Genomic DNA, 12,043 nt, shown 5'->3' with positions numbered 1-12,043 from the left:
TGATCCGCCTGGCAAAAGAAGACTGAGCACAATATGGACTGTTAGCATCGCATTCCCCCCTGCAGCACGTGAGGCTGCCAGTCTCTCCCTTCTCCTCTTGAAATGAAGAGGAAATGCAATGTGGATAATGAGAGTCAAGGCTTTAGAAACCTCAAACTAGAATACAGAGTCCATTGGGAGATTTCGAAAACTTGCCTAGCACAGTGTTTGGTATAATCAAGAGCTACCTGAATCATATATCTCTAATAGGTTCTCCTCTATTCCCCTCCCTTATATCTTTCAGCAGAGAGTGACCCCTATCAAAACAGAGATAAAGTACATTCACTAGATTTCCCCAGTTTCAGGCATACATCATGCTGTTGACCCTGGAGCAACACAGGGATTAGGACCATTGACTTTCCACACAGTAGAAAATCTGTTCATAACTTATCGTGGGCCCCTCTGAATACATCTTTCCCCACATCCACAGTTCCACAGCCGTGGACTCAGCCAGCCATGGATCATGTAGTTCTGCAATATTTGCTACTGAAAAAGTCCATGACGAAGCGGACTCATGCACTTCAAACTGTGTTGTTCAAATGTCAACTCTCATTAGAGCCTGCTGAAGAGTGCATATACCTTCTCCTTCAGAGGCAGCTCCAGGGCTACCCCAGTCACAGGTCAAGCAAGTTGTATGCTTCCTGAATCACTGCCTTTGGCTCTTCCAGGTGATCTGATTCAAATTGCCTGCCCATTCTTGCTAGGAGAAAAGCAGTTTGAGCTTATCACTCACAGGTTTTCACTTTTCTCCCCATTGCTCTGAGTTGTCTCATTAACTAGTTGAAGGAGACAGCTCTAAACAGGATGGACTTTCCATTGATCAGCTTTGCTTCTGGTTTGATTCATCTGAATCCCAATCAAGGAAGGGCCTTCTCAGGAGTGCAGCTGGCAGTAAGGGCTTACGTGCTTTTTCACTTTCTACAGTGTAGGGTAAACCTTGTTTCTTCTAACAAAATATCTGACATTTTATTACATTTCTCACAACATGTCCTAATTTAGGTGCTCACTTACAATGTAAGTCACAGGATTGTGACTGAAAGGCAGCCATGTCCACCTGCATTTTTATTGCCACCATTGCCATGGTTCAGAGGTAAGTATTCACCTGCAATGCAGGAGACACAGGAGATGTGGGTTCAATCCCTGGGAGAAGATACCCTGGAAGGGGAAATGGCGACCTACTCCAGTAGTATTGTCTGGGAAATCCCATGGACAGAGGAGCCTGGAGGGCTACAGTCCATAGGGTCACAAAGAGTCGGACATGACCGAGTACAGCACATAGGCACACGCAGATATGAAGTCCGCGTGCCTTCTAGATCCTGTTTCCTACTCTTAGGGCTCCTGAACTCCCTTCATTTGCTGAGATTCCCAGGGAAGAGTCACTAGAGACCTCTCCCAACAGCAAGAGGAATCTCAGTACCAGCACGGCTCCCCTGGCCCTCCTCCCTCCAGCTTCCTGGAAATGAAGGTCATTCCACTTTGTTGCAAGTGCCCTGCCCTGTGGGTTACAAGGGAGAGAAGAGAGCATAAGCAAAATCAAAGGTTGGATGCTGTTTGCAGAAAGTCGTTCTCAGATTATACATTATCTAAAGGGAAAATTTCACTCAACCGGTAGATGCATTCAGCTCTGTGAAGCTGCAGATGTTATAAAAGGACTCTTTCCTAAAGATCACCAAACCTTGAATTTTTCCTGCCAGAAAGGAGCTGATCGTCACGGATACCCATGTTATTACCAGACATTAAGAAGGAAGGTGAACTCTGTTCTTTCCTCATAAAACACATTTTGTGCCTTCCCTTCTCCTCTTCCACTGAACCCACTATGTTTACAAGTACAAGCTATGACTCTGGAGATGGAAAATCTGATACCGTCAGCACAAGTGGAACAAAATGGAAAGGGAAAAAAACCTACCCCCATCTGGACTTCCATATGCTCTGTAGCCAGGAGGCTAATATAATTCCTTGAATGTTGGTTATAAAGCAATGTGCTATGGATAACTGCTATGCACTGAGCTTATTTAGACAAGTGTTCTTTCTACTCAATAAACTTTGAAAGGATTAAAGTACAATCACTCCCAATTATCCACCCGTAAGTTCTTCCCTTCTACCAGAGCTTGGACCATACCCTACAACCGCTCCCTGCTTTCATCCTGGTCTGAGTCCCTGTCCACTGAACCAGGTGAGAGGGTGTAAGGAGAGACAGGAATTCAGGGAAGGTTGAGAAGTTGATCATGACAAGGGTGCTGGGCGCATGGCCAGGCAGAGAGCTGCTGACAAGATTTCCCTAATGAGATAGGAGCCAGGCTGTGTATGGATTTTAACTCTGAGCAGCAGGAACCCTTTGGAGTATGTAATGATGTTTTTCTAAAGAGATAATCCTGGTGCCACTGTGGACAGTGTGCAAGGAAGAGAAAAAAGATGAAGGGACAACTCAACTGATGGGATTGCCATGGCCCAGCAGAGAAACTAGGGAGCCTAAATGAAGGCAACTCCAGGAGGCATGGAAGGGGAAAACCAAATTCAGTGTCGTTCTCAGAGCAAAACATTGGGAAAGCACACTCCCTTCTCGCCAAAGAAAGAGAGCAAAAGTTAAATCCCTAATCCTTCGGGAATCTTTGCAGCCCCTGTGATAGAAAGAACAATATTAGGGAATCTTTTAGTGCCTGTTGAAAAATCTGAGAAAAAAAGTAGGGAGAATCTTAAAAATATATACCTTATCTTTTTATATTATATGAACGACAGTCATTAATGTTCTAATTTCTCATCTTAACCTAAAAATTACTTCATTATTATTTCAAAAAAAATCATATTTTTTGTAAATTTCATCCTGTTACGCTGAATATAAAATTGCCCTTGGTTTTCGTTCCTTTTCATTTTTTACTGATGACATCTCAGATTTCCACTTACCTCCAAAAGCTCACTAACAGCCTTGACCACAGGCCCGTCAATATACTTCCTAATGAAATTAAAACTAAATGGATTTCAACAATCTAGCTTAAATGTTTTTATGTCCTCTTTTGTATACATCCTTTAAAGTTGGAAACTACACAATGGTTTTTGTGTCAATCATTTTTTTAAAAAGGAGGGGATTTTTGTAAGATACTTTTCCCCCTAAAAATTTAACCCTCATGCAAAAATCTAGTCAAAACTATTGTTACATGAAAGAAATGAAAAGACCCACAATGCAGCATGGGTAAATGAATACTATCCTAATATAATTTACAAAGACAGCACTGTGCTAACCAAACTCTCTGTTGTTCTACACGTGGAATAATTGCGGGTTTCAAAGATTTCACCTTTAGAAAGGACAGACCAGCTTAGAAAGGATAGGCTGGCTTAGCTGAACACTATTTTGTAGGTCAGCAGGTTCAAGGTCACCCTTTAGAAGCAGCTTCCCAAGCACTCTCGAGTGTGATGTGAATTAGATAACCATACCAACCTCATGCCCAGATGCTCAGGGGCCCATGGCCAGGATACAGGAGAGTCCAGTCTTAGACATTAGAGGTGGGTGGGAAGACAGGACTGTGAGACATATCTTAAAAGAATTAGCAATTCCAAAAGGGGTGGGGGGATCACCTCATCTCCTCACTGAAGCTTCTTGGGAAGCCTGGACACAAACTCAATTTGTCAGAGAAGCAGATGTTTCTGATTTCTAAGCTTTCTCCTTGTTATGAAAATAAGCACAGGTTTAAAGAGAGCCGTGTTTGCAGGGCCACGACGTGGAGCATGCATCCCACACGTATAGCAGGGGAAGCCCTCACCTGTTTGCTGATGGGCTGAGCAGAGAGACAAGCTCTTGGGAAGTAAACAAGCTTGTCAGTTCACTAAGAAAGCAGCAGACCAGCTGTCACTCTATTGCACAACATTTAGTTTTTAATTTTATCCCGAAGATGTGAAAACAAGCATCCAATACCACCTCTCCCTTATCCTAAGTAACACAATGGAACTAAGATTCTCTGAATCTGAAGAGAAAAATGTCATCAGAGTAACTAGAATAGGGAGAACATTTTTAAATATATATATATATATATACACACATATATAAGGGAGAAGGAGGCAGCAGCCACTCACTTGGGATCGGATTTTCAGTGGATCTTCCCAGTCGAGCCTGGAGTCTTTCTAGGCAGCTTCCACTTTCACCAGTATAAACCCACATTTCAAAAGCAAATTGGATACCTGCATGAACAAGCAGGCAGTTAGGCAGCTAATTACTGTTTGCAATTCAATTACCTAATTACTGTGGGCAAGTGCAGGGTGTCTGTGAAAGCAAATGGTCCCACCCACAAATATTGCAGATTTGATTAAGGAGGCTTAGGTGCAAAGAACTATATTCACTGCTGGTACCTAATAGGCTCAATCATCTTCCCCCTGGGCCCAGGAAGGTCCTGGTTAAACAGTCTTCTAGGAACGGAGTGGGGAAAGACCACCCAAGCAGACCTCACCAGCTTCTCCCCGTGTCAGGCTGATGCCAAGTTGGACCTCTACCTCGCCGCTCAAAGTGTGGTCCACGGAGCAGCAGCAGCAGCATCTTCTGGGAGCTTGTTTGGGAGACAGAACCTTGGGCCCCATCCCAGATCTGCTGAGTTAGAATCTGCATTATTTTACGATGCCCGGGTGATTCATACGCCCTGTGTGTTTAAGAAACACCACCACAGAGGGCTGCTCTGGAAGCAAGGCTGCCCTTGACTCTCCTTTTGCAGAGTTATGTTGGGGAGTGGGGAGCGGTGGAGTGTTGTCCTTGGAGGCCTTCCTTTTAGATGAGATCCAGGCTGGTAGAAGGAGGTGACCAGTGGTTTTTCAGCCACCATGAGCAAGCTTGAAGCTTCAAGAAACATCCCAAAGTGGCAACCTTTCAGGAACAAAACCTGAAAATACTAATACTGAGAGTTCTCAGCACATGCCCTAGGAGAGAGCAAAGGCCATGGAGTCCCTTCCCCCGCAAAGGCTTTCACCCTTCACTCCATGAGCGTCCTCCCCTTGTCTGGGAGCCGTTTGATTGGTGACATCTGTCTTCATCCAGGACTACATGTTCAGCTGCAGAATCGTTGTGTGAATGTCCGCAAGCAGGACTCTGAGCCCAGCTAATCGGTGCCATCGGCCTCCCCAGACGGGCACCTAAGGGTGCTCTACTTTGAGGTCTCTGCCATCTCCGCAGAGGCGGCCGCACTGCCGTCTTGACCTGGGTGGTGCTGAGTGCATGGTTGCGCAGCCTCAGGGAGAGGCTTTTCCACTCCCAGAGAGACTGCCTCAACCACCTCATCAATCTTGCTCTCTCTGCATGGTCCTGGACCCTGAGAGCAAGCCGTTTCAGGCGAAATGGTGCCGTTTGTCTTCATGATCGAGAGGAAAAGCACTGCACGGGAACCAGATGCCTGATCCGCCACGTACAGCTGGCAACCTCGGGTTCAGTCTCCTCACCTGGAAAATGAGAGGATGGGGCTGGGTGGGCTCCTTAATCCCCTTCCAGCTCCTACAGTAATTTGTCTTCATCCTCCCATACTAAGTCTCCCTCCGGACGCCCCCTGGAGCGCATGAGACCTTCCGTTTCCCAGTGTGATCTCTCAGCTCTCTCCCTCCTACACTTTCCTGCTGTAAATTTCACCCCGTTCAGAGCTTCCCTCACTAACTGTTCCATTGGGCACCTTCCAGGAAGCAGTGCTCTGCAGTACAAGCAGCTAATTTACACGCGTGAATTTTCCCATGGAGTATTTGGACTTGAATGAAGACCTCCTGCCTTAGCACAGAGAGCTCAGTTTCTAGTGATGAAATTTTAAACTTGCTTCCTTGATAAAGAAACTGCGGTGTTTCTATACATAGCCGAGCATTAGGCGTGATGTCACAAAACACAATCTGGCTCTTTTCATTCCAGCAACTGAGGCCGGGAGAGATGCTTTCACTTGCCCAAGGAGATACTGCCAGGATTAGAATGAACATTTCCTGGATCCCAACACAGTGAGAAGGTTCATCTTTTTTATTGTTACTGTTGTTAAAGCATTTGCAATTTGAGGTATCAGCACTTACTCTGAGATCATTAAATTTGTCTCCCAAAATGTCAGTGGAACACCAGATCTCAGGCAGGAAAAGGATGTCATTTTAGGACTTCTTCTGTAAAGGAAACAAGAAAGTATCTTTCACAATAATGCTTTACAGTAGTGATCCAAATGAAAGTTGCATTCGTGAATGCTCAGTCGCTTCGGTCATGTCTGACTCTTTGCGACCTCATGGACTGTAGCCCACCAGGCTCCTCTGTCCATGGGATTCTCCAGGCAAGAATACTGGAGGGGTAGTCATTCCCTTCTCCAGGGGATCTTCCCGACCCAGGGATTGAACCCACATCTCTTACGTGTCCTGCGTTGGCAGTCAGGTTCTATACCACTAGCACCTCCTGGGAAGCCCAAAGGAAAGCTAGTGGGCTCTTAAAATCAGTCCTTCAATAACCTAGAAGGAAAAGGCAATGTTACTGGAAGTACAGAGATTATCACAAGAGATCAAGACAGAGAAGAGGAGACAGTGAAACCTCGGGGACTCCAACTGTCACTCATCAGAGTCAATGACTTTGCATCTTTGTTTGATGTTGGATTGGATGATCTCGACATTTCTCTCATACTCTGAAAGTTCTTTGAAAAGAGTGTAAGAGGTAGGAATAATGAATCAAGCCCAAAATGAAGATTAAAGTAAAAGTAAATTTAGTTGCTCAGTCATGTCCTACTCTTTGCGACCCCATGGACTGTAGCCCGCCAGGCTCCTTCGTCTATGGAATTTTCCAGGCAAGAATACCATAGTAGGTTGCCATTTCCTTCTCCAGGGGATCTTCCCAACCCAGGGATGGAACCCAGGTCTCCAGCATTGCAGGCAGACTCTTTACTGTCTGAGCTGCCAGGGAAGCCCAAAATGAAGATTAGTAGGAATAAATAAGTGGTCTGATATGCTGTTGTTTCTCAGTTGCTCAGTCATGTCTGACTCTTCAGCCCCTTGAACTACAGCACACCAGACTTCCCTGTCCTTCACCATCCCCCAGAGTTTGCTCAAACTCAAGTCCATTGAGTCAACAATGCCATCCAACCATCTCATCCTCTGTTGTCTTCTTCTCCTCCTGCCTTCTATCTTTCCCAGCATCAGGGTCTTTCCCAGTGAGTCAATTCTTCATATCAAGTGCCAAACTATTGGGGTTTCAGCTTCAGCATCAGTCCTTCCAATGAACATCAGAGTTGATTTCCTTTAAAATTGACTGATTGGATATGCTTGCAGTCCAAGGGACACTCAAGAGTCTTCTCCAACACCACAGTTTGAAAGCATCGATTCTTTGGTGCTCAGTCTTCTTTCTGGTCCAACTCTCATATCCATAGATCATTACTGGAAAAACCATGGCTTTGACTAATCAGACTTTTGTCAGCAAAATAATGTCTCCGCTTTTTAATATGCTATCTAGGTTTGTCATAGCTTTTCTTCCAAGGAACAAGTGTTCTTTTAATTTCCTGGCTGCAGTCACCATCTGACGTGTGGATTCATATAAATGGCTGTACAAGGACAGGATGAAGTGTAGCCATTGTGTAGAAGCTCTATGATTTTTTAAAAATCACTGATTTCAATCAATCTCATATGACTTAGAAAGGGTTAATTTGAGTCCAAGCAGAATGAAATGTTTATTTTTATAAAAATTAAGGAAACTTGCAGTCTTAGTCTGCTTGGTTCGCCACTTCTAGAGTTGCATTTCATTTTGATACTGCATCTAAGAAGTATGTGGACAGAAGAAAGTGGCCAGAGCCATGAAGAGAGTCTGGACTTTGTTTGGTGAGGAATGATAGAAAGATGCAGAATGCTTAGTCTGAGGGAAAACAAGGTTCTGCATGGCTTGATGACTACTTGAAGGGCTGTCATTTCAAAGAGGTGTTGGCACTATTCTGTGCAGCCCAGCAAGTGGAGTCGGGGCCGGTGCAAAGCAGATGCAGAGCAGGAGGGCTCTGAGCGGCCAGGGGCATCCAAGCACAGAAAGGGGCCTATGGGGGCTCAATCACCAGAGCAGTCCAAGCCCTTCTGTCTGTTCCTCTTTGGAAAGCATCCAAGCACCAGATGAGTGCATGAACAAGGTGACCCTTTCCAGCTAAGAGTCTGTGAAATGGAGAGAGGAGCTGGACAAAAAGAGCAGGGATGAGCACTCTCCAGGTGTTTATTACTGCTTTAAAAGAGAGAAGAGCAGGAAATCTTTCATCTTCACAGAGGAGTATTTTTAGTCTATTTCGCTAACATACATGGAAGGCACTTCTACAGCATTACAATAATTAAGGCACTCTTGATGTCACTGATACAACAAGGTTATCACCTATTAGTAAGTTTTATTTTTTACTAATGAGATACAAATGTATCTTGTGTTTGTAACAAGAAAACTCATTTTTTTCTGTACCTAATGTGTGAATTCACTCCACGGGCCATATTTAAGGTTGTCGTATCTCATTAGCAAACTTTATTTTTACTTGACTGGTTGAAAACTCATCGTGTTAATGGCAACTCTCATTACTTTATGAAGAAGTGTGTATTTGCTTTGTATTCATTCTAGGTTTCTTTGTTGCTGCCAGTGTAACTATAATTTATTAAGATGTGACTGTATTCAGTAGTGTCACCATCTGTGTTATTAATATGAAAGCAAAACAAAATCTGCTCCTTTTATCTTATACCTACCACTGCCCCCACCCCCAAATCTAATGATCACCTTGTTTTGACTTGCCCTAGAGGCATGAATTGTTTCCTGATTTTAAAAGCCTCCATTTGGAGAGTGTTTGAAGTTCATCACTTCTTTACAGACACAAGAGAAATCACTAAAACTCTGACAATACACATCACAGTCAAATGTGCAGATGTCTACAACTATTAATTAGCACAGATATTGAAATTATCAGAAAATAACATTCCTCTGCAGTTTGTATCACTATAGTCTATTTTGAAATTGTGCTGTATTACCCCCAATAAAATCCTGGAGACAGAGAAGAAACAGATATCAATTCATTAAAAAGTGAGAATTTTTAGTAATTAAAACAATAAACCACTAATTCTTTTTGAGAAAAGGAAAAAAAGGAGTAGTGAATTTTGGACAGCTAAAGGATAAAATAAGGCCCCTGCCTGTTACCAAGTAAAGGAAAAGCACCTATCAGAATGTTGGAGAAAGTACATAAGGGGATGTGAAGACACCAGAGGGCATTTTTACCTGCTTTTTAGTTTTTCCTGGGTTATAATGAAGCCAGTAGCATATTGGGCACCTACTGACCTGAGGAGTTCATCTTTCGGTATCCTATCTTTTCTCCTTTTCATACTGTTCATGGGCTTCTCAAGGCAAGAATACTGAAGCGGTTTTCCATTCATGCCCTTCTCCAGTGGACTACATTCTGTCAGACCTCTCCACCAAGACCCGTCCATCTTGGATGGCCCTACATGGCATGGCTTAGTTTCACTGAGTTAGACAAGGCTGTGGTCCATGTGATTAGATTGGTTAGTTTTCTGTGATTGTGGTTTCAGTCTGCCTGCCCTCTGATGCCCTCTCTCAGTGCCTACCATCTTACTGGGGTTTCTCTTACCTTGGACGTGGGGTATCTCTTCACAGCTGCTCAAGCAAAGTACAGCCGCTACTCCTTATCTTGGACGTAGGGTATCTCCTCTTGGCCACTGACCACTCCAGTGCTGCACAGCCTTGGCTACTGACCTTGGATGTAGGGTATCTCCAATATGCTACTGGAGATTACTGGAGAAATAACTCCAGAAAGAAGGAAGAGACAGAGCCAAAGCAAAAACAACACCCAGGTGTGGATGTGACTGGTGATGGAAGCAAGGTCCGATGCTGTAAAGAGCAATATTGCATAGGAACCTGGAATGTTAGGTCCTTGAATCAAGGCAAATTGGAAGTGGTCAAACTTCCAATGGCAAGAGTGGTGGCAAGAGTGAACATGGACATTTTAGGAATCAGCAAACTAAGATGGACTGGAATGGGTGAATTTAACTCAGATGACCATTATATCTACTACTGTGGGCAAGAATCCCTTAGAAGAAATGGGGTAGCCATCATATTCAACAAAAGAGTCTGAAATGCAGTACTTGGATGTAGTCTCATAAACGACGAATGATCTCTGTTCATTTCCAAGGCAAACCATTCAATATCGCAGTAATCCAAGTCTAGGACCCAACCAGTAATGCTGAAAAAACTGAACGGTTCTATGAAGACCTTTTAGAAATTACTCCCCAAAAAAGATGTCCTTTTCATTATAATGGACTGGAATGCAAAAGTAGGAAGTCGAGAAACATCTGGAGTAACAGGCAAATTTGGCCTTGGAGTACAGAAGGAAGCAGGGCAAAGCCTAATAGAGTTTTGCTAAGAGAACGCACTGGTCATAGCAAACACTGTATTCCAACAACACAACAGAAGACTCTACACGTGGACATCACCAGATGGTCAACACCGAAATCAGATTGATCATATTCTTTGCAGCCAAAGATGGAGAAGCTCTATACAGTCAGCAAAAACAAGACCGGGAGTGGACTGTGGCTCAGACCATGAACTCCTTATTGCCAAATTCAGACTGAAATTGAAGAAAGTAGGGAAAACCACTAGACCATTCAGGTGTGACCTAAATCAAATCCCTTATGACTATAGAGTGGAAGAGACAAATAGATTTAAGGGACTAGATCTGATAGACATAGTGCCTGATGAACTATGGATGGAGGTTCGTGACATTGTACAGGAGACAGGGATCAAGAGCATCCCCAAGAAAAAGAAATGCAAAAAAGCAAAATGGCTGTCTGAGGAGGCCTTACAAATAGCTGGGAAAAGAAGAGAAGCGAAAAGCAAAGGAGGAAAGGAAAGATATACCCATTTGAATGCAGAGTTCCAAAGAATAGCAAGGAGAGATAAGAAAGCCTTCCTCAGCGATCAATGCAAAGAAATAGAGGAAAACAATAGAATAGGAAAGACTAGCGATCTCTTCAAGAAAATTAGAGATACCAAGGGAATGTTTCACGCAAAGATGGGCTCAATAAAGCACAGGAATGGTATGGACCTAACAGAAGCAGAAGATATTAAGAAGAGGTGATATTAAGCAGAAGATATTAAGAAGAATACACAGAAGAACTATACAAAAAAGATCTTCATGACCCAGATAATCACGATGGTGTGATCACTCACCTAGAGCCAGACATCCTGGAATGTGAAGTCAAGTGGGCCTTAGGAAGCATCACTACGAACAAAACTAGTGGAGGTGATGGAATTACAGTTGAGCTATTTCAAATCCTGAAAGATAATGCTGTGAAAGTGCTGCACTCAGTATGCCAGCAAATTTGGAAAACTCAGCAGTGGCCACAGGACTCGAAAAGGTCAGTTTTCATTCCAATCCCAAACAAAGGCAATGCCAAAGAATGCTCAAACTACCTCATAATTGCACTCATCTCACACGCTAGTAAAGTAATGCTCAAAATTCTCCAAGCCAGGCTTCAGCAATACGTGAACCATGAACTTCCAGTTGTTCAAGCTGGTTTTAGAAAAGGCAGAGGAACCAGAGATCAAATTGCCAACATCCTCTGGATCATCGAAAAAGCAAGAGAGTTCCAGAAAAACATCTATTTCTGCTTTATTGACTATGCCAAAGCTTTTGACTGTGTGGATCACAATAAACTGTGGGAAATTCTGAAAGAGATGGGCATGCCAGACCACCCGATCTGCCTCTTGAGACACCTATATGCAGGTCAGGAAGCAACAGTTAGAACTGGACGTGAAACAACAGACTGGTTCCAAATAGGAAAAGGAGTACGTCAAGGCTGTATATTGTCACCCTGCTTATGTAACTTATATGCAGAGTACATCATGAGAAACGCTGGGCTGGAGGAAGCACAAGCTGAAATCAAGATTGCCTGGAGAAATATCAAGAACCTCAGATATGCAGATGACACCACCCTTCTGGCAGAAAGTGAAGAAGAGCTAAAGGGCCTCTTGATGAAAGTGAAAGTGGAGAATGAAAAAGTTGGCTTAAAACTC

General features: G+C 43.6%; 1 long non-coding RNA gene across 2 annotated transcripts in view; it reads right to left on the bottom strand.

The window, feature by feature from the left end:
* The window catches only part of LOC145530616 (uncharacterized), a 35,678-nt gene extending 24,237 nt beyond the window's left edge, over positions 1–11,441 (bottom strand). Inside the window, exons 1-5 of one of the 2 annotated variants that reach the window (XR_014071934.1) lie at positions 9,600–11,441; positions 6,377–6,471; positions 6,055–6,138; positions 4,378–5,451; positions 4,105–4,209 (exon numbers count right to left, since the gene is read on the bottom strand). This is a non-coding gene — a long non-coding RNA (uncharacterized LOC145530616). Of the gene's footprint in view, positions 1–4,104; positions 4,210–4,377; positions 5,452–6,054; positions 6,139–6,376; positions 8,210–9,599 lie in introns of both variants that reach the window. The other variant, XR_014071935.1, reaches the window with a different exon arrangement.
* Positions 11,442–12,043: the final 602 nt, after the last annotated feature.

The sequence above is a fragment of the Giraffa tippelskirchi genome, chromosome 12 (assembly GCF_054371585.1).
Source record: "Giraffa tippelskirchi isolate mGirTip1 chromosome 12, T2T-mGirTip1v1.2.pri, whole genome shotgun sequence".
Lineage (NCBI taxonomy): Eukaryota > Metazoa > Chordata > Mammalia > Artiodactyla > Giraffidae > Giraffa > Giraffa tippelskirchi.
This window is presented reverse-complemented; position numbering and strand designations above follow the sequence as displayed.